Raw genomic sequence first — 21,424 nt, 5'->3', positions numbered from 1 at the left:
GTGGCACTTGAAAAACCAACTTAAAAGTACACTAAAAATAAAAGTAAACTTTTTTTGGTGGTAAATATTTATTAGAAATAAAAGTACATAGGGTACCTAGAGCAATAGCAAAATTATAGCTGAAAAGCTAACAAAGTAGTAGTGATTTCACCTATGAAACAAAATTAGAGCAATGGTCTTAAGACAAAAAACATGGATTTCCAGCACATCAGGGAATACAGCTGTCTGTACTAATGGGAGATTGGAGGTATATCCAGATCTCCTCTAAAAATGGATGTGAGAAATATCTAAAGCCTAAGCCCTATGACAATAATGAATGAGAAATCTATGTACCCCATTAAGTTACTGCCGAAGAAAATTCCCCGCCTCTGTAACTACAATTTCACTACATTTCATATTTTGGTAGTGAATACATAGTCTCTCTTACAGAAGCACTATTATTTCTGATGAAAATTACATAGCATTGCTGTACCAGAGCATATAGGCTTGAAGTGAACTGAGGCAGAAAAAAATTATGAAGAAGGAAATACGATTAATGCAGGGGTTACTCAATATGTATATGTAGTATTCATCTTGTATGAGAACAATTATATTAAAATAAAACTGCTCTAAATTCTTTTCTGTATGTTTGTTCAATTAATAGTTTGGGGAACACAAGCTATTCATCTAATCCTAGCACCACCATATCATTTATTGGGAATGACTTTTTAGGCATCTGTGCTTGGTAAAAATTAAACCAAAAATATTTCAGTGTTTGAAGCTTTATGAATGTTGAGCACATGCCTTTCCCATGCAATGTCTAACCTTATGACTGTTTAGAAGGGAACAAACACGATCAGGATGCTGTAAATTTATTTACGAAAGCTGAAGGGCTTTCGCAGTTTATATATGAATTTTTTTTCCTCTTTTAATTACATCATTCCGAGTGAACGATTTCCAACACAATTTACATAAAGCTGCTCATGTTTCACCTCCTGCATCGAACATGCCAATATGTGGTTTAGTTTACTATGCCTGAAGTTACTTAAAGCAGTTGTGTAACAGTTTCAGCAAAAGCACAACAAAACCTATGAATTCTGGAAGCTCAGGAAGTCTCTTCCACAGCTACAAGGGTACCATAAAGCAACCCAACACAGACTTACCTCCTCTAAGTCAGCCAAGTTCTACTAATTTCAGCAGATCTTGATACCTCATTTTAAACCATCTGAGAACTTGTTCCAACTTTCACTGCATATCATTGATTTGATTAGAAAAAAAAGAAAATACTAGAGACAAATCACCAAAAATATTTCCTCTGACACAGCAGCCACAAACTTTCCTCCCTAGTGGCACTGAATTTCATACGAGAACCAAGGACTGGTTCTCTCCTTGGCTAATGGCAGAGACTAGGCTGACAGTAGCTTTTTTGAAGGACTCAGGAGTAAGTTTTTACCCATGTGACTAAATACCAGTTAGGTAGGAAAATTATTTAAAGAATCATAGCCTACAAGTACAGGGCTGTGCACAGGTAATGGCTTTGAATACCAGAGAAAGACAGACAATGAAAAATAACTGAGCCACTGTGCAGTGAAGCTGGAGAAAAGGAACACAGCCCAAGCACAAAGATGAGAACTTGCTCCTCACAGAAAGCTGACATTGAGCCATTTCTATGTTTGACTCTCAATCTGAAATTTGGCTATTGAATTTTCAGCACATCCGAAGACAGTTGGGAGAGTCAGCTGTGGAGCCAAAAGAAATCTGATCTGAAATCAGGGCAGGGCAGACACATAACACTGCAAACTTAAAGAAAAGAAAAACAAGAAAAAAAAAATTGCCAAAGTGTTTGTTGGGTTTTTGTTGTTTGCTTGTTTAAAATCTCTGCTAGCAGAAGTTTTTCTTTCAATTCTTTGTCTTTATTTATTGACAATTAATCATCTCTTGCAGGAGAAGAATTTTCAAGGTTTTCTAAGTTAGAGGTTTCTAGCGACAGGCTGACTTTTCTATTGCTTGAAGGCCAGCTTGTGAGAACTAACAGCTTCTACTGTCTAAATGATAAAAGCATTAGAAGGTTCATGCTAGACTGGCCCCAGTGATAAAATATTGACCCTTCTGAAGATAAGCCATTAAAATAACAGCAAAAAACCACAAGGGTGTGTAATATCACCTCTTCACTTTTATGTTGTTATCTACATTTTAGTCAACAGCACCCCTCTGACACTATTGATGATGGATTAATCTTAATCCTCTACGCAAGAGAATTTGTATCAGGTTTTGGCATATCCCTTTCGCACATTCATAAACTCTGGCACTTAAGAGAAGTTGAAAGAGTTGGAAACACAGGAAAGCAAACTCAATACTGGACGAAGTCAGCTCAGGTAAGAAATCAAAATAGAACTGCCTGTTACTGTTGAAATAAGGTTACCAATAAATTCACTCAAAAAAAAAAAAAAAAAAAAAGAGTGAAAAGTCAAGCGGCAGAGGCTAACTCAACCATGTTAGACTTCAGATTTAACACCCATTCCAACTGCGTAGTGGTTTCACAAAATAGAAATGAGCAACTGCACAATCAAGGACGTAATGAAGATGCTGTTCCTTCCTATATAGTCTGCTGGGCCATCCTGCAGGCCGGACAAGCAGTCTACCTTTTTCTCACCGCGGCAGCCAACATCATCTTCGAGCCACTGTTTGTGCAAGTCTAACAAGGAATGGGTATGTGTTTCAGCTGAAAGAGCCCCGTGTATATGCCAGAATGAGAACCTGTATGTACTGGAAAGCAAAGGCATCTGCCCTCAGTTTCCAAATGAACCATTTGCTACCACTCCAGATGTAGATATCCTTAACCAACACTTGTACAACCCTAAGGGAATGGTAATAATTAGTATTAATTTCTTTATTACACAATCAAAATATCTTAACATGTGATGCACACATGCTCAGTGATACTACTATTTGGAAGAATGCAAGTTTTCCTTTAAACAAAAATTATCAGTATTCATCACTACCAGGAAAACTGAGGCCACAGCTAGGAAAAAAACCCCAACACGATGACATCTGTCTGAGTGCCTGTTGATCACCAACTGATTTAATGTTATAACTCAACAGTTCAAATAGATACTATTTATCTGCCTATAGTTTCTCTGCCCATAGTTTTAGCAGAAACCGTCAATGAATGCTTATTGCAGTCTCAAAAGGCTTTTACAGCCTTTCCTAGCACAGAAGGGAGAGGTGTTCCAACCCTTAGCCCCTCTGACAACTTCTAAAGCTGTAAAAGTTATTTGGCTTCAACATGTTTCAGTCCACTGAGAATAAAACTTCTAGAACTGGTCTAAATACAAATTACACACAACTGTGATAATTCCAAGGTAATATACTAAATATACTAAATGTATAGGCATTTTTCTTATCGACTCCCATGTTCCGATTTGCTCCACCACACTGCCACAAAATCAAGGACCTTTGCTGAATAACTCGGCCATACACGCTGTCATTAGAACGTGTTAGACACAAGGGTGTGTTAAGGACAGCCTTACTTCGATTGACATGTAGCTGTGTTTCCAACTACTTTTTCTTCCAGATCCTTAAAACTGCACAGTTTTGTAGCACTCAAGATTGACAGAGATGTGTTGCATGTGTTCATGGCTGGGAGGATGAAGTTCCTGCTTTAATTGTCAGGTTAGCTTTTTCAAAAGCCAATTAATGGAATGAACATCCCGAGAATGTCATACAAAGGTCTTGACGTCTGGCAGAAACTATCTGTAACAGCGTAAACCCCACGCTAAGAGTTTTCTGAAAGGATCTCTTTGGATCTCAAAAGGAAATATTTTAAATTTCTCATTAAAATTATCCCAATTATTTCCTACAACATCAAGCTCTACTAAAACAAATAAATAAAATCAAGAAAAAAAAAAAAACAAAACATAATAACCGCTTTCATACACCAGACTTGAATGCAGGGACAGTAGCTTCCATCACATGTATTATCTACTCTGCCATCTGAACGGCCTGCCCAGCGTCAGCATTTTAATTCTAGTGCATGCTGTTAGATCAGAGTTTACCATTTTCTGTTACCTCTGCCTCTCCTCATAGGTTAAAAGCAAATCCCTAATATATTTTAAGTACAGATATATATACAGTTTGTATACATATGCATTTGTATATGTGCGCACAAACACAAATGTAGCATGTGTTAGTGTCACAGACCCATTGTATGGAAAGTTGCTTAAAACACAGAGAGAGAGAGTTTCTATTTTTAAGCATCATGCTTCAAAAAAGTGTGTCAAGACCTTTTACTTTAGTAGGTTGTTAGGATGAATTTTTACCAATGACAGAAAGCTGTTTTATCATATCTCTCTGTCAGTCACTTTAGGATTCAGCAACTAGAACACCAAACACGTTGGTTTGGGGGTTTGGTTTTTTGTTTGTTTGTTTGTTTTTTCTTCAGAAAAAGGAGAATAAAAAAATAAGTTATACCTTCTGCTTACAATTATTCTAATGAAAGAATGCCTAAGCTACTGAACATCATTAGTTAGTACATAAACAACTATTACCTGTATAATAAAATCACTGAAATAATTCCAACTTTGCCTTGAACTTCCACAAATCAAGATGTACACATACGGCTGAATTAGTTGAGTAACTCAGAAATCAGTGGAGTAATACCAAAGATAGATTTGGCCCATTATCTACCTGTACAGCACAAATGAATAATGCAAATGTGTATGCAAAGGACCATGAAGTATGTCAACTTAGCAGTGCATTTAAAATGTATCACTAACTTTCAGCTTCTTGAAATATTTATCAACCACAGGAGGTTCCACCGAGGGCACACTCTATTAGGGACTTCACTGAATTTTTATTTCTACACATGACTCAGAGGACTTTAGAAAAGGAGACTGGAATTAACTGCTAAAACAACTTCAGGTACTGCTCTGTCACCACAGGCTCCTGGAGTCCCTGCATAATTGGTTCTGAGTCACTTTAGTGTTCTTCCCGCAGCCAAGACTAACTAGGGTCTTTATGCAGTGCATCTTAAAGGGAAGAAGAGGAAGGTAACAAGTTTCTGGACACTTAACTTCAGAAGCCACTAAAATTAAACCGTATGCAAATAGAAAGCTACTGAAAGAATCCACAGTAATGAGCATGCTTTAAGACACCACAGTCAACCCAGAAGTTACACATAACAAGTTAAGCAGTCTTATTAAAATCAGTCTAGTGGTGCAAACTAGTTAAAATGACTAGTTGGATCAACTAGGAACAAGCTTGGATCAATCGCATACAGCATTTAAACTACTCAGTGCCAGTCAAACATTGAATTAGTTTTACTAAACTTTTTCTCAAATAAAATTAGTTCCTGATCTTGAAGTAATTAAAGTAGTTTCATTGGTCTATTAAAGATCAGAACATCTGAAGTAGCATTTTTTTCATGCTGAATACTCTGGAATACACGTTTTTTTAAAAAAAACCAACACCCAGCCCTTAGCTCCTTAGCTTAAGACTGAGCAGTTAAACTAGTCTGATCTAGAAAATCTTCTGTTTCCAATTTTAACTAATAAAAACTAACAGTTATGGTTATATCAGAAGAGAATTCCCTCAAAGTCATACATTTTATTCATTGTGGGCTTTGGGAGGGTACATGTTTATTCATTTAATCTGACAAATGCAATTACCTACTAAACAATATTACTCCACCATAACATATTCCTGCAGTGCCTTGAGTCAGGAATAATATGCAAAAACCAATCTGCTCTAAAGCCCCCTACCTCCCCCCCCCCCTTTTTTTTTTTTTGCTTAGGAAGCACTAGCCATGGGAAGGGGGGGATTGTTTGTTTTTACATTTTTGTTTGTGTTTACATTTTAGATATTTCACTCGATTTCAGCCAAAAGATCAAACTAGTAAATAAACTGTTACCTTAACAACTATCCGGATCTGTGTCAGAAAAGACTGTTGGGACTTTTTCACATAACTGACTTCCACATGAAACTCATTTATTTAATCTCTTGAACAGTCAGTCACATTTCCCTGGAATTTGAGCAGCACCAGATGAAACTAGGAGGTCATCACTATGCATTACTTTCACTAATCTTCTGTAACGAATTTCAAATTAGCTGACCCATCTACACAAAAAAAAAAAAATCTACCTGGAAAGCTTACTAAAGACTTAAAGGTTAAACATAAGAGATGCAAATCCCATTCTCACCTATTTATAACCTGAAAAAAAGATATCACTACATTTGAGTACATGGAACTTATTTGGAACATTTTCTAGGGTAAAAGTACAAAGCAACAGGTCTGTAAGCTCAAAGCATGCACCTACAAAAATACATTTTTGCACAAGAAAGATTAGCCTGTTAAATTATTTTATCTCGGTGGAATTACCGATCTTCTTAAATCTTTGCTTTAGACAAGTTGAAACAAGAAATGACCACAGTCAGATACAGTGTTGCTGAATAAGGACATGAAGCGTTTTGGGGAAACAAGACACTTCCACTGAAGAGTAACATTTACTTCGTTGCCTTTAATGCACTTTCAAGTACCCATTTCTCTCTTTTTCTTTGAGCCAAGAACTCGTTTTTAAAAAAAAAGAAAAAAGAAAAAAAAACCGACCAAAATCTACCAGGTTAGAGAGCATTTCACGTGGACTTTAAAAATCTAGCAATTCCGGTACCTATATGCCCTTGCGTAACGAGATTTAAAGCATTTTGAGGTCCAAAAATACTTCTAAGCCATTGAGAAGCGACGTCTCCAACAAGTTACACACCTTTTCACGAAATCTCTCGTTTCCTCTCAAACAAACCAACTACAACGCAGCCCCAAAGAAGCGATCCCCCACACACACCCCCACCCCCCGTTACCTTTGTCGCCCGCTTGTAAATTAAGCTCCTTAACCACTTCAGTATTCGCTCCGGGAAGCCCCCCCTCAAAGCTGAGCTGAGTTTCCCTCCTCTCCCGAGCAGCAGCTCAAGCAAGTCTAGTCATTTTTTTTTTTTTTTTTTAATTTTCCCTTCCTTTTACCACTTTAGATAAAAGAAACTTGACCAAAAACACGAGCCGGCGGAGGCTGCCGGCCATCCCGAAGGCTGTGGAAGAGGGCAGCCGGCCCTTCTCCTCAGATCCCCGCCAAGGCCCGGCCTGGGCGGGGGCGGGGGGGGCGCGAGGCCGGGTGGTTGCCGCCGGCCCCGCGCGGGCAGCGCGAGCTGGGGGGCGGAGGAAGGCGGGCGGGCTGCGGCGGGCACAAAGGTCTCCACGGCAACCGCCCGGCCCGTGTGCAACACCTCCCTCACGGCAGGCCCCGCCCCTCGCGGCCCCGCGCCGCCCCTGCCCGGGCCCACAACTCCCCCCCCCAACCAAAAAAACCCGCAGCCATCGCGACACGGCGCCGCGACATCCCTCGCCCACACGCGGCCGGGAACCCGCCGCCAAGCAGAAGCGGGCGCAGCAATTGAAAGGCGGGCTGGTAATGGGCGAAAGCGCGGAGCCGGGCAGAGGGGGCTGGCCCGCCCCTGCCCCGGGCTCGCAGCCTCTTCTTTCGTTTTTTCCCCCCTCCCCGCCCGAGTGCGGATCAGTCTTCATACCTGTGTGTATTTATTTAGGTTTTCCAACTGAGAGCTGAAGTCGATGTGCTACTACAGAATCCCCGCGTTAGCACAACTTCACCCTGAAATTAATGAAAACCCGCGTTCTTTAGCTCATCAGCCTCTTACAATGCGAAACACTGTATTTTGGGGCACGACAAATTCCTACCACCTCGTGTAAGACCCCCGTAGATGTAATTATGCCTGTGAAAGATCACTACTGTTCTTCGGCACGGTGCAAATGTTTAAGTAATTCAATTATTCTGCTGAAGTCACAAAGGCTTAACTTGCGTCTGAGGATTTTGTGCTGAAGCGCCTTGTTCGTTCTGCCCGCTTCAGTTGGCCAACACCCGCCTGATCTGAACACCGGAGGAACGCAACTGTTTGATTATTTGGTGTACAAAGATCCTGTCGGGAAATATCGCCTTCCCTTTGACATAAATATGAGCTTCATATTCAAATACGTCATGTGGATAAACTATCAGCTTAGACTCCAAAATGAGCCCTTCCCTTCCCGATGTTTTTAATGAAACGAAATGTGATTATTATACCCGTTTTAATTAAAAAAAAAAAAAAAGTCATAGCACATAGCCTTCATTATTTGCTGCCAATGTATAGGTAAAAGGCTGAAGGATCGCACTAGAGGCTCGCGTTTTAGCCTTTTCTTTAAATTCCGTATTCGATCCAGATCTTAAAGAAACGGCTCCTTTCTACCTACAAAGAGCCACCCCCCTTTTCTGAACCACAACGACCAGGTGCCTAACATCCGCTATCATTAATATTTACCATTACTGACCGGAAGTCTTAAAATTTCAGCGCACATTTCAGTAGTCTTCTCTCGAAATGTCACAGTGAAGCTGAGGTCAGTTTTACTTGATTTGATAGGACACAGTACATGCACTGAGTGAGGGAGGAAGAGTGACATTTCAGGGTCTGAAGGGGAAAAAACGCTGACTCGGCTTTTACCAACCTTCCCTCAGTTTATCCGCTTACAGGGGTTGCCCTCAACTCCCCCCCAAAAGTGGACAGAGAGAAGAAACAGAAAGTAGCTACGCAGGTGCAGAGGTTTAGCATTAGAAACTCCTTTTAAACACCTGCTGAGGCCAATGCAATAATAATAATAATAATAATAAGAAGAAGAAGAAGAAGAAGAAGAAGGATGCAGTCGGCTGCTTCTCCCAGAAACTTTTGGAAGGGGAAAACCCAACAGTTAACTGTATTTCTAAAATTTCGAGGAGGTAAAATGTTGCTGGGGGCACTGGATGGAAAATTACGTTGCAAAGCCCTTTATTTTAGCTCCTGAACGGCAAACCTACTAGCTTCCGTGTAACTCTGCCAAGCTGTGTCATTTAAGGAGAGCAATGCAACAATTTCTTGTTGTTCTCCATTGCTGCCCAGGAAGTAGAAAGAAGACTGTTTATGATAAATTAAAGGTCACAAATAAATGGCAATTTAATAGAAGAAAATCTACTCCACATGAAATAATATCTCCAAGGGGTAATTAATTACACAGCAGTCTGAGCATGTTCTCTTTCATTGCAATATTGTGAACGGCCATCCTGTTTCATTTCAGTGTGCTAACATGCATCACCATCTCAGGAAAGCTCTGTTGAAAAAATAAGAAAACAGGTACTAGAAAGTCATTGCAACTATTGCAGCAGTGCACAACACACACGCAATTTTGCAGTATATTTAATAGAGAAATTTAACCTAACAATAAAATTCAAAGGGATTTCACTCTCATTGCCAAGATCAATGATTGGTATTAAAATGGATTGCCACATATTCATGAAAGAGTTGTTCAATAATCTGACATTTGTTCAGATTGCCACCTTTATATAAAGGGATCCTATCTCATAAAACTGATTGATGAAAGTGGAAGAAAACTATTTTCATTCCAAAGCCATATACCCTTCCTGTCATTAGAATATGTACTTTTTCTGAATCACAAAAATTTCTATCCACTTAAAATTGATCAAATCCTTAAGTGCTCTGTAGATGTTTGACTTATTGTATGCTGAAGCTGGGCAAACTTTGAGAGTTTGGACAGGAAGAAGTAGAAGGAAATCCTATAATGTATTTTAGGCTTTTCAGTAATACTTAGCCAAGGAAAACTGCCTTTAAGTTGGTATACTGAGAAAGGAGGTTAAGTGCAGGTTTCTTCTATTGCTTATGCAGCAAATGAACCGTTATCTCTGAACCACAATTCAGTGTTTTTATGCTAACATCCACAACCTCACTTTAACCTACACAAATGCACATTCGCATCCTTTTCACACTGGTTCCTCAAGAATTATTTAAAACACCTCCAAACATCAAGAGTGTAGCGACTAGGTGGATTCTTTATAATTTGAATGAAAAACATCAATACTCAAATCTATGTTTTTCAGAAGAGATAAAGCTGTAAACATTTCAAGGCAGTCGTACTAAGGCCAGAGTTAAGGGTTAGCTTGTGCTCTCCTTAACGTGTCTAGTGAGCCAGCAGGATGCATGCACAGGATAAATTGCTGTACAAAGCAGAAATAAGATTATTTCATTTAAAATCACACAAATATTTACTGGATTAATTTGGTAGTGGTTTCTATACTGGGTTGTGTGTGTTTGGTTTTTTACTAAATCCTTTCTAGGACACATTTAGCTGTTCCTCTGCTTGACAATCTATGCGTATGCAGACAAAGGTTACTGCAGAATCTTTCCCTTTTCTCTACTAACATTTTCTGGTTTGCGACATTAAAGTTACCATGAAATTGCACTGCAAGTACTGCAAAACCTCAGATGTTTTTCAGAAGCTCGTGCCTGTGTCACAATCTCTTATTGTGTTTTACTCATGTTTCTCGCTCGATTTGGTAACCCCGTGGGGAAGACCACTCTAAGAACAAGTAAGAGTTTTGTGTGATACTGTGCACGGTGGCTCTGCAGATCCCTGCAATTTCTCTTCCATGATATACTCAGCTCAGGCAAATAATGTAAACAGGGAATTTTGTTCTTGCGTAATAAATGAGAAAGCCCTTCTCGGGCTCTGAACAGAGTGTCGTATATAGCACTTTTTTCCATCAACTTCTGCTCTTTATGTTCTGCAACACTAATGAGTAGCAGAATTCTTTTTAAAAAATATTACAGGCCACAAGAGTCTTTAAGACTTACTCTGTTTCACTGTCTGTGGGAATAACCAATTCAGTAACATTAAGAAAGAACGTGCCTAAGCACTTGAAGATTTGCTAACCAACTTTGTTAGAAGAGCTACCAAGACATTTCCTACCATTTTGTATCAGCTTTGTAAGTATTCCTGAAAGTTTTTCAACACCCGGCAAGAATTTTGCAGAATATGAGCCACTTTTAGGTCAGACAGTAGAAAACAAAACAATTTGAGAAGGGTTGGACACTTCCGTGACTTCCTGGAAACCTGAAGTACAACTCACTCTGATTCCAGTAGGCACAGATTTAAGTCAACTAGAATTACCATGGAGGGCTAACGCTTATGGAAGTACTATACTTAAATCCCAACTAATTGGGTTACTGGTGGTTTCTCTGAGTTACAAAAGGATTTTCTGGATACATTGTTCAGAAAATTTTTGAAAATGAAGATCTGCAATTTAAAAAGTTCATTGGAAGCTTCTTACCAGATTTCAATAGCTACACAGTTTAACTAATTGTATGTCATGTTTACTGTTTTAAAAGTAAGGTTATCCTTCCTGACAATCAAATCTGAAGTGTGATCTGCTGGGGCAGCATGATAAAGTCAAACATTGAAAATACAGCTGAATTCTGAAAAAAAGAAGGATTTTGCCTTCTGCCAAAATTTACATTTATCCATGTAACAGCTTTTCGCCTTTCAGCTGTTCTCCTATTGTGGAGCCTGTGCTTGTGATACCCGAGAATTCTTTTCTATTTCTTTTTTGTGCTGATTGTTTTAAAAACAGCATGAAACAACTTATGATTTCGCTATGAGATAGGTATGCTAACATGTCCATTTGCAACATGAAAACACTTCCCCTACTACCTTCAGCCAGCTTCATTTCCAGAATTGGTAATCCGGAGGCAATATGTTTTACCATTCCTAGACTGGCAAGCAGTCCCTTTTATAGGGTTCATAAATACCACTCATAATGATGGGAATGACCAGCAAACCCTTAAAGGAGGTTTATATGTAGTGGAAATGGCAAGCACTTGCCACAATGAAACCTGCAGGTGTCCGACAATGACAGAGCTATGGGTAGACTGGTAAATGCACAGGCGTTAGAAGCACTTCATGATCACACATACAATTTTAGCTTTATTCTTGGTAATTGACTTGGCTGCCACCTAATTTCTGACTACCCGTGATTTTTAGATCGTACAGAGTAGTTACTTCTGCTGCTGTCTGTATTTTGAAGTATTAATAGAAAGTAAATGGGATTATATTTTGTCGCCCCAGCCTTGGGGCGCCATATCTCCTATTTTTCTTTCCTATCTGAAGTTAGAATTACTCTTATAACTCCCACTTTCCCTTGTCCCTGTCCAAAAGGGACCATTCATGCACCCACCTTCTCATCCTTCTATAAATGCTAACAAAATAGAAGCAAATCCATCTTGGATAAACTCTGATAATGTCACTGGAAACTGTACTGAAACAGGCACGCTGAAGGTAATCCCAGATTCACGGAGAGAACATGGATGCCTGCAACATCACCTGGCCTCTGCAGAGCCTAGTTACAGAAAGCTGCTCTGAGCACTTTATTAAATAAAGAGAGGTGGGATGGGTAAAAAAAGGGCAAAAAAGAAGCAGGTGATTCCGAACAGTATAATCTCCATATTTTTTTCTGTTGCTGATTTAGTCACCATCAGAACCACGGGGCCTGATAGATAAACTTAATCTCAAGAAACCCATACCACCTGCCTCTCCTAGGCAAAGCTCAAAGGTCAATTTTATTCTATACTATTTAGCACTCTATACTATTTAAAGGCTTTAATGCAAGCATGAAAAGGGGGCACAGAAGCCATGACACTGGGGACATTTTTTCCCCTCATTTTCAAATCTTGGTTGTTGACCTATGCAGTGAAAATAGGAGAAATTGAAGAAATTCCCCCCGCAAAGGAATATTCTATTTCTACAGTCTATGTGCATTTATGGCTGTATTGCTATAAGCACAAAGGAGACTAGTTTGCAGTCTGTAAGCTGTTAACGATATTTCATCTTGAACTGCTGTAGTTAAACCAGAAGAAAATCAGTGCCCTGATATGCATGACAGCTGGTTAAGTCTTCCAGAATGAATCAGTTGCCTGTTCACTGCATCAGAAAAATCCACCAGATGCCCAGCAATGCTGAATGCAATGCATTAGGCTAAGAAGGAAGACTACCACTCACTTCCCTTTCACATCAAAAAGTTGCTCGTAAAGATTTCCTGATCAACCAAAATTTTACCATCCATGCCAATTCAGAGCTCAAAGTCTCACTTCACATCCTTCTGACACATAATGCTAGCTCAAAATATGAGAGGAACAGAAAAAGAAACATCACATCGTAGGCAGTGAAAGACTTTTTTTTCCTAACTAGCAATATTATGCTAAAGAACTGATGAAGAAGGGGTGCATGGTATGTGAGGAACGATCTTTCTGCATTAGCAGAGGAAACCCCGTTGTTAGATCTGCTGTTCTAGGAGACCAGTATTTTGCACAACAGTAAGGAATGAAAGGAGGGTAGGTGCTTCTGCCACAAGTGCATTTTTATTACGTCTCACCTCAATAGCTTGCCTGTCACACTGGCAACAGAGAACCATGGAAAACCAAATTAACGAGAAGATATGCTCGGTTGTATCAAATCTTGGAGGACTAGGTAATGCGTGCTATTTTCCCTTCAAATATAGGATCTTTTTAGTTAAAAGTTATTCTTCAAATAAAGGAACCTCAAAGTTGCTTTATTTAATAGCAATGTAAGTCCAAGGGAAAAAATGGTGTATCAGAAAAAGATTACATCAATATCGGAACTAACAAATGGAATGTGAAAATGTGTTATTACAGCTGTGTACTCCACTGCTAGTGTGGTGATCAGTGACAGAAATAATTCATCACCACAACACAAAACAATGTCTGTAACCCAATTTCACTTGCTACATCTTGTATGATGTATACAAACGTCAGGTAAAGTTCAACATCTGTGGCGCTGAAGCTTTGTAATTCAAAAAAGTCAAACATTATGATAGGGTTTCTGTCAAACTAAAAAGAGTTCAAGAACCAAAGGGGTACTTTGAATCCGCAGAACAAGCACACAGCAGCGTTGTGTGTCATAGACAGTCTTACACAGTGACACTTCTTCAGCCTCCGAGTCACTTTAAACAAGTAGAAGGTTTTTTAAGTCTGACATTGTGTCACAAGGCACAGAAGAAATATATCCTTTCATCTGGGAATTCATCTCTGACCAGGAATAAAGACTTGCTGCTCACAACAGGTTATTTTTCTCCTCTTTCTCAAAACATAAAAGTACTCCACTGGTCTGGTAACATAAGGCTGCTATCTGCTCCCAAAAAGATCTTGAAAATGAAATTATGCCTTTCGCCAAAGAGCATGGAGCGATATAGAAGAGGAGAGCAAATGGGATATTTTGTACGGAGAACAAAGACTTGAGGCTTCGAGCGAACCAGAACATAAAGAGGTCAGGAGCTAATAATCAAAATAAAAACATAACAGAAATCCATAGAAGGAGCGGGGAATATTGAAAAACACGCTTTTCATTAGAAAAGACTTTTTGTGTCAATTTTTGAATTATGAAAATCAATCAGAAGTGAAGATATACCAAGAGCAGCACTAGGAAGCAGCAGAAGCTAAGTTCAACAGAGAGAAGCTCCGCAATAAATTTGACCTTTCGTCAGACACTTTAGCAACTCCGCAGAAATGGGATATTAAGCAAATAGCCATAAAATAGGTTGAATTATTTAGCAAGTGTGGGACTTCTAAATCATCCTAGGCTATGACCAACCTGTGTCAGCGAATCCAGCTGCACTGGAAAACAGAGTCTCCCAGGATGCAGCCATGGTTTGATGAGAGGGCAAGAATAAGGAGGAGCTCTTCAGGAAAGCCAAAGTCTGTGTTCAATTCAGTTAGCAAGCAGATGTAACTAAAATTTTAGAGGGAAAATGAAAGTTGTTTTAAAGTCAAAGATACGGAGGGAAAAATTGGGGGAGGGTGTGAGGGGTTAAAAAAGCTGTTTCAGGCTTCTCTTTTGATAGTTTCAAAACTCCACTTTTTGAAAATGGCTGTATGCTGCTGATTTTTTTTTCCACTTACATTTAAAACGGACATTATGAAATTATTGGGCACAGACATAATGTTAACAACTTCTCTTTTTTCATGCAAAATTTCTTTGACAGCTTGGCATATAGTTAATCACTTTTTGAAACTGAATGCACCCCAACACAGTGGACCTAATTTTTCAATCTGTCAGCCAGAATTTGTCATTAACAAACTTTACAAAACAGATTAAATACTTCACTTTTTCCTCAGGCTTGTGAATTGGCAATGGGCTGAAGAAAATGTGTATTTCCAGCAAGATTAATGAGTAATTATTAGTTGAGATTAACCTGTTATACAGATTTAATAGATTTCTGTATTGGCTGTGGAAGTTCTCAGAACAAATTGATGAATGATTGCCACAAATGAAAACATGTTAACCTGATCGGAAGGAGTCATGGAGGCTGAGGGAGAGAAGGAGAACAGATAAAAAGCAGGGAGCGAATCTGATTGATGTTCAGAAAGTTACTTGAGCCATTGATACTAACAGAAAAGAGAGGGGCACTCATTAGTGCATCCACCATTCCTTTTGGGGTGACAGGCACATTAACCTTCACTTGCTGCAGCAATCGTATCAGGTACAAAATAAATCTATTTCAGAGAATTCTTTCAGACAATCATGACTGCTTGTCTACTGGGATTTTAGTTTAGGCTTTTAATCAGATAAAGATAGAGGTGTTTGGGGTTTGTTTTCTCCAAAAAGCACACAGTGCGCCTGTTTCATATGTTTTATTAAGGATATAATGATTTTGTAGAACAGGAAGATACAGAAGTATGCTCACATACTATCATAGCAAATATTCAAGGCCTCAAATTCTATCTGTAGAACATTTATTTAAAAATATTTGCTGCAAAACCCAAGAAACACTGTTATGCACACCTGAGAGAAAGCACCTTGGCCAGTGATTAACAGACCAATTAAGTGACTTAAACTTCTGCTAACATTCTCCAGTCAGTCACGCATTCCTTCTAATAACTTACTTACCAATGCTACATTTAGGTAACATCCCTTCCACACTGTGTCTTCACTCTGCAGCTCCATCTTTTTTCTCCTCTCTCCCCAATCTCTCCCTTTACCTTTTCCTTCCCTTTCACTTTTCTCATGCCTCCCTCTCTTTACAATAAGTCCAGTTCCCTTAAGAAACAACACAAAAATGCCAGCAACCCTCTGCAAGCACACTATTCTCTCTGCTGGCATGTTATCTCTCTGCCTGTCCCTCAAACAAACCCAACAATATTTTGGGGAGAAAAAACACCTACTGCCCTTTCAATAGGCACTATTGGAGACTATGTTTCTAGTTGCTCATAGTGTAGTAAGCACGAAGGGCAGGAGTCTATTTTTTTTAATCCAACTTTCTTTCTAATTGCCTCTTTACGCTTCAAAATATGGCACAGGGCGATTAGCACCCCAAAACCCCCATGCCCCTAAAGCATCCAACCACCCCAATTCAGCCTGGAAGCCAGACCTACCATTTCCCATGCAACACCAACAGTGCCAGACCTTCACTGCCCACCGGGGACCCTCACCCGCACCCCTGCCCATGGGTCCCAGGGCTCCATTTCGGCTCTGCCTGGGGCACCCAGTGCTGGCCCCAGCGACGATCAGGGAGCAGCAGGCCTGGGGCTGCACCAGGAGGAGGGAGAGGGTGCCCCCAGCATTGGCAAGGCAGTGTCCTCCCCAAGGGGGGTACAGCCCTACAGCATCTCTTTTATTTTTGAAAGATGACAATACGTATCACTGTCTACAGTATCCTTTTCCCCACCTTTACCTGCCCAGTCAGCCATGAGTAACTTTGACCTAGTGGATAATTATTTTTCTGTCCACAGAGTGATCCACCACCCTATCTTCTTCTCCCCAATCCTAAATCTCAAGAGATTTTGATCATTGCCTCTTCCCATGCAGGGATGCAAATTTATTATCTTTCTTTTTTTGGCAACACATTTTGCAAGAGTTTCTGCTTGTGCCCTGACCCATGCTGAGCTGTCTGTCAGCCTTTACACCTTGCCTGCGGGTGTTAAATTTAAAATCTGTTCCCAAGCTTTTCGAGTAGCTGCACTCGTGTGATATGTTTATAGCTACCAGTAAACCAAGCTGATATACTGTGTAGAAAACATTAGTGGAAACTACTGAATGATCACTAAAAGACTGTTTGGTCTAAGAATTTATTTTGATATTTGAGACCACATTATCTCTATAAACTCGAACATGCAAAGTTACTTTATGTTGGCCCACATAAGAGCTCAAACTGACCTACATTCAAAATATCTGCTGGAAGTGGGCAAGGAAAGGTAGAAATGCATTTCCCAGGATCTCTTACCAGACTAAGCAAGCTAACCCTCCTAATGAGAACCTTTTCTGGCTGTATAGATTGATAAAAAGAGTGGCTAAAATCTTCCCTAACTCATGCCTCCTGAAACATCTTTAAAGTACCTGACAACAGCCATATCTCAGGGAAGACTTGTCTCCTTCCCTTGGCCTCCAGAGGAGAAGGGTTGGCTTTTAGGTGCGTTCACAAAATGGTCAACAGGGCATAATTACCACAAATGAAGCTGCCTTCTACGCTTTGCTAGTGGCAAGGACAGAATTTCTCTCATCTAGGAAGTTACGGACACTCCGACTGAGGGTATGACAGAGAACTGGGGCTTGCTGCATGAAGAAAAGCAATTGTATCTGCCTCAAAGAATCTTGAGACATATTCTGCATGAATTTGGGGATATGACTTTTTAAATTTCCTTCATGATGAGGAAGGAGATGCCTACTGCACATTTTTTAATTAAAGAAAACCTAAACTGGCACATGCTGTTTTTCTGCCACTTACAGAGTGGGTTGCGTTTCCCGTGACCTAGGGAGAGCAATTCTCCTCTCACTGACATGCAGGCATATCCCATACATGTCAGCTGGAGCTGTTTTGGAGAACAAAAGAAGAACTGATTCTAATAGACCCACATGGCTTAGACAGCATGCAACTTGGCCTTTACTTATTTTACCAATAAAAATCAATGCAAATAAACTTTTAAACTCAGAATAAATGATCATGGAAAGAAGTTAGACTTGCACATTTTGAAAGGTCTGAAACAGGTAAATGTTTATGCAATACTGGTATGCACACACAGCTGCCATACACATCCCAGGAGTAAATATACAAGCAGAAAGTGTTGCACCCATTTAAATTACCTTTTCCATACGTGAAAAGAAATCTTTATGCAAAGGATACCTAGAGATTAATCCAGCTTAGAACTTACAGAATATTATACTACTTATAGCTGGAGGTAGTACAGCTTTCTAGCAGGTAATATATGACAACCACCCCAAAATACCACGTTCTTAGAGATTGCATTAATAGAGCAAGTTGTACCAAAAGAATTACCAAAAAGTGGTGGGGTTTTAATGAAAAGATTTATTCTCATACTGAGCAAAACAAGCAGACTTCTCAAGCATCTAGAATTTCAAGCAGATGTAAATAAGTGATAATCATAATTGATAATTATGTCCACGTTTCTGCTCCTTCATGTTACTGAAGACAGAAAATGAGGAATGCTTCAGTTAAAAGAAAAGTCTTTTGCCAGCTGTTTAACAGTAAGTACTGGAATAAAGTCAGTCTGGAGATTAATTCACACTACTTCATGAGCCTAAAACAAATTACTTAGCCTATGGGAACGTAATTGAAAGCAGTGAGTAAGAAGAGCGTAGACCCCAGCAAGGCTATTTCCCCAGCTCCCACAGCCTGTGGGATATTCGCTGTTGGGGTTACTGCAAGAAATCACGAGCAAGTGCTCGTGGAGGTGTGCTTGTTGCCTTGCACATGTGTAGTCCTTCACTGAACAGGACGACGACTTGGAAACACCGTCTTAGAGGTCAGCTGTGTTCCCTAAACTGTTCACCAATTCACAAGCAACATCCTTTTTTGGGGTCCGTCATGGGCTTTGAAACATTTTGGGAACCTGACACCAAAGATTGTGGAAAATCATGGAGAAGAACATGAATGAGTAAATCTCAGTCATCCAGAAGGGGAAAGGCCTTTTCTGGGGTTTTTGTCTCTTGATGACAGCTGGTACTGTTAATGAACCAAAGAGGCGGGAAAAGAGGCAGGCAGCGTTTGCTACCGAACGTGAGGCTAGCTGCAGAAAACGTTTGCTTGCTTTGTTTTTCCTGACTCTCTGCGACCTAACATTTTGAAGCTATTTTTCTTATTCTGTTTTTTCCAGTTTCTTTCCCCCGTCTCTCACAGCTTTTGCTGTTTCTATTGGTGTCCCTCTAATTATTTTCCTGCATGCTAAAATAAGGGCAAGTATGCTTTTCCTTCTCTCAGATCTAAAATTGTATAAAGTTCACATGGAAGACGAGAGAGCTACGACGCAGTATTTCTTCTTTTTAATTAAGATAACTACTTCACAATTAAATTCTATTGCACCTAAAAATGCCAGGTAGTTTTTCATTTCGGGATTTTGCATAAAACAAAGAACCCCCAAGCATACTGCTGAGTACCTCATGAAGGAAAAATTGCTATGGCATAGAAGATTCAAAGAATTTTTTTTTGTGTGGCCCATACATTTTGTCATCTGCTGCTATATCACTGGAGATAGAAGCCTTGAATACCTTCATAATTTCTTCTATAACTAAGATGTTTTGATTTAGCTAAGTCAAGCATCCAAGAGAAAAAAAAAATCATAGAAAATACTGTGTGCCATATGTGAGACAAGTCATATTTTTCTCAATGTGAAGATATTTTTAATTTAATAAACTATGATTAAACTCATAAAGTAGATGCTGGCCATATCGAGCAATTAAGTGTCAGTAAGGAGCTCTGTTTAAAAGTTGACAGTATTACATGGCCTTATAATATGCATGCAATTGTAGATTTAGAGAAAATGTCTGAGTATTGTTTATCTGACTATAGATCAAAATACACTGATTCTTTTCTGGAAAAATACACTTTAGAAACAGGAATAAGTTCATACGTTCAGACCATCCCTATACATTAAAAAAATAATACTTTTCTATTGAAAACTGAAACAGGCGAGAGTCACACTTCTGAGCTAAAGAAAATACTCTAATATAAAAACTTAAAATTATATGAAGATAAAAGTAACAATAACAAGAACTGTGTATCAGCTTGGAGCATATTTAAAAAGAATACACAGAATGTACAGAAGAAATTTTAAAGTACGAGGCTAAACAATGACATTTCCTTTCAGTTCTCCCATTAATTCATATATTTATAACTAAATATGTGAAAAATATAGACGCAGTATACAGTACTTTATGTAAGACTGTTGCAGTATGAGAGAAGTTAGGAATAAACTGTTGTGTAGAAGATAAGGAGAATTCACGTTTTGCTCTGTTACCCAGAATAATTCTTTACTCTCCAAACACAGAATGCTCAGTGTGCCAATGCCTAGTATAGGTACCAGGAGGTTAACATATAGTTTCATCGTTTCAGTGCTCCAGTTGATATGACTAGTGCCAGTCACATGTATCTGTACAGTTCAACAGTTAGATATCATGGCTAGAAAGAGTTACACATCCCCTTACAGTTACATTAAAACAATTAAAACTTTCATTCTTTCAATGAGAAGGAATTTGGAATGAAATTATAAAATGTCAGTTAACAAAAATAAAGGCAATAATACCATTGAAGTAGCAGACTATGTTTTCAACTTCATTAAACACTACCAAAATAATTATGGCACAGTACATTTATTATTTTCAAAATGGCTGAGATACAAAGAATAGTACTATGAGAGTATGACACACGCCATGTCAGGCTGTGATTGTTTGGAGACAAACCATTTAATTTAGAAAAAAAAAAGTTACGTGGCTTTAGCACTGTAATAGCCTTATGTATTATAGGTTTTGCATCAGCACTCAAGCAAAATAGCACTGCCACGCACTGCACTTTGAAGTTATTTTATGGAAGGTTTTTAAAAACAAGCCAGAAAATCTGCTGTTTGATAAAGGAACAAAGCTCTCCTAGAGTACTAAACCCACCAATGGTACGTATTTGAGACTTAGCCTTGGAGAGAAGGATGGCAAAGAGTTAAAAACCACTTGTGTATCTATCTCTTGCATAGAAAACTTTGTTGCCTGAAGTCCAATCATATGAAATAAATAGTAAGAAAGGAAAGTTTATCTGTGTGATGAAAACAGTATTCAAGCCAACATCAAAAGAGAAATGTACTCTGAAGGCAGTATTTCCTGAAAAAATGAAGCTTTCCTTTCTTCCCTCCTTTCCCTCTCATGGCCTGACCTCAACAACTGTGAGCACTCTCTCACTCTCTCAAAAACAAACACTAAAATACAGTTTCTCCATATTTACAGGATAAATGCTGCTAGAAGAGATGAAGTGCTTGGAAAAACTACAGTAGACATGCAATGCCAAGAATTTGCCATGCACAAAATAAATTTAAATATTTGTACCCCAACCTTGTCCTCTTTTTATTTCAGAGGCTCTTTGAACCTCTGGTGTGCAATCTATACACACAAATCTGTTTGATACGGTGAGCTCCAGGTACCAGGGCTTTGGCACATGGCCATTCAACATCTTAGATGCTTTGCACAATGTTTGCTGTTCAAGTTATGAATGAAAGTAAAGACTGAGGTCATAGTAAA

General features: G+C 39.2%; 1 protein-coding gene across 7 annotated transcripts in view; it reads right to left on the bottom strand.

Annotated features, from left to right (window-relative positions):
• The window catches only part of CTNND2 (catenin delta 2), a 702,624-nt gene that overhangs the window by 463,527 nt on the left and 217,673 nt on the right, over positions 1–21,424 (bottom strand). The window contains exon 1 of one of the 7 annotated variants that reach the window (XM_052781655.1): positions 6,832–7,066. The exons of the other annotated variants lie outside the window; for them this stretch is intronic. The gene's annotated coding sequence lies outside the window, so the exon portion shown is untranslated. Of the gene's footprint in view, positions 1–6,831; positions 7,067–21,424 lie in introns of those variants that run through there. 7 annotated transcript variants of the gene reach the window in all.

The sequence above is a fragment of the Harpia harpyja genome, chromosome 1 (assembly GCF_026419915.1).
Source record: "Harpia harpyja isolate bHarHar1 chromosome 1, bHarHar1 primary haplotype, whole genome shotgun sequence".
Taxonomy (NCBI): Eukaryota; Metazoa; Chordata; class Aves; order Accipitriformes; family Accipitridae; genus Harpia; species Harpia harpyja.
This window is presented reverse-complemented; position numbering and strand designations above follow the sequence as displayed.